A 2,432-nucleotide genomic window follows, 5' to 3' on the forward strand; every position below is an offset into this window, starting at 1 on the left:
TTCGGCAATCTCTCGTCTATATTATTTATTCATTTCCATTTTTAGATCTATTTCTTTCACTTATTATTACTTTGTGTTGGAGTTGACGATCGCAATGAAAGTAAAACATTACTTCGAAACAAAACCTCACCTAAACAAAACAAAATTGCTATAGTTATGTAACATGTACAGTTATTTCTGTACGCATTGTTTAATACATTTCCTGTTTCCAGATAACTGTTTATGTAATTGTAATTATGTTTCCTATTAGAATACAACGAATACTAGTATTCCAAACATTTTTTCAGTCACTGAGATTTGGGTTTTCGTTATGGTCTTTACAAGCTATCGTTTTTACTGTAGGTTTGTTACATAGGTTTCGTTTCATACTGTTAAAAATTGTGAGCTGCTTTGAAGTTGATGGACGTATATAATTACTTTAATCTTTCGTATATAAATATATATACATAGCTGTAAATCATGCTATGTATAAACAAACTGTTTCAGCTAACGGTTCGGACGTTAAGTTTTTTCAGCGAAGGTGTTAATGCAATGAATATTTGAGAGACAAAATAGGAATATATTTTTCAATAGCGAGTTTCTACTACACATATAGAACATCCAGTGTGTGAAGACACAAGTTTTCAGAGAAATATAAGACGTTTCTGAAAACAAGTTAAGGATAACATATCTGTAATTCCAGATTACATCATACAAAAGCTGTCACGTGTTTCTATTACATAAAGTTTTTTTTTAAATGTAGCACTATGCAAATCGGTCCGTAATTCCACAAATGATCAACTGCGCAATCAAATACAACGCAAATCTATGAAAATAGTGTTTTCAAGGCAACTCTAAAAGGCAGGAATCTACTGAAAACTGAAAATTTATCGCCAATAGAGGGCAATCAATGAAATCAAGGATAGGGACAACAGACACATAAAAATCTAAGATGAGTTATGATATGTTAATGAAAGATAGTTTGGTATATACACTTAAGCTGACCCAGTGGACAGTGCAGAAATAAACGTATAAAAACGCAAAGAGCGCTACGTCAGTACATGTAGGTGCCTTTTCAGCTCAGCTAAAACTAAATTCACCGAAGCCAATAAGTTAGTATAAAGCAATATTTTTAAGATTAGATACAAACGGTACGATGATTGAAGAACGTAAACCTGAAAATATCTCATAGGAAGTAAAAAGACATGTACATAAATAAAAATAATAATAGTACAAAATCAATAATAGAAAGGCTAAGATCATAAATGGAGAAGTGAAAGAAACAATTCAAGTAAAAAAAAAATAGAAATAGAAATAAGATGAATTGAGAAATAAATAAACAAAGAGGCGGAAGTAAAAGATGCCAGAAGTTTAGTCTAGGAATAATAAAAAATGATCTTGAGATATACAAGAAATAGTGGATATAAATGTACCCCCATTTAATTAAAGGAAAAATTAAAATATAGAGTAATGAAATATTTGAAGTGTCTTTACCTATGGCAGCATTTCACCTATAGATTAGTTCTAGAATTTAATAAATTTAATTCTGAGGTAATTATATAAAATATTTCTTCCAGGCAAAGATCGAATTTGAAATAACCGGTATCATACGGTAGCGCATTGCTTCCAATGGAACATTTCATTTCAGATTTCATGTTTATTTCCTTTAAATCACAAATACATTCATTATGCCTAGTAGCATTATTCGTTCTCCCAAATTTAGATGAAGAATAAAAGGTTATTTAATATAGAACTAAAAAACTTTTGCGGATGGATCTATGTAATGGTTTATAAGATTCCCAGCTGCTACCGTACATTGATATATTCGATTCTTCGTTAAATACTGAGTTCCTAGAGGATATTTAAGGTGGTGTCAAAAATTATATAGCAGCCTGTTTTGTAACTGCGGTTAAATAGATTAGCATTAACCATATTGGTAGAACTACAAAACGATTATTAATTGTGTTAATATCAATGATATTATTATGTGGTGTTTCAACTGTATTATCAATTTTCTGGTGGGAACTAATTTTAACAGAAGTATCAAATATAGGTTGAATTATTTCATCTAAATCTCTATTAATGATGTCATTGCAAAGATTATTATTATTATTATTATTATTATTGTTCAGTAGTTTTATTTTTATAACGTGCTTTCACTTCACTACCGAGCGCAGCTCTGTGCGCCTTGGGTATGTGCTGTGGTTTGCTGTGGTGCTCTTATGGTTACTGTATTGAAAGTGTTTTGCGTAGGATGTGTGCAGTGCCCAATAGTGCAATTTTCTGTATGTTATATGTATTTGTAAGTCCTGGTGTTTTTGTTATGTATTTGTTTGAATATTTTTTTATTATACCTAAAGCACCTACTATGATAGGAATTGTTTCTGTTTTTAGATTCCACATTCGAGTTACCTCTATTTCCAGGTCTTTGTATTTTGAAAGTTTTTCCATTT

The sequence above is a fragment of the Octopus bimaculoides genome, chromosome 12 (assembly GCF_001194135.2).
Source record: "Octopus bimaculoides isolate UCB-OBI-ISO-001 chromosome 12, ASM119413v2, whole genome shotgun sequence".
In the NCBI taxonomy this organism is placed as follows: Eukaryota; Metazoa; Mollusca; class Cephalopoda; order Octopoda; family Octopodidae; genus Octopus; species Octopus bimaculoides.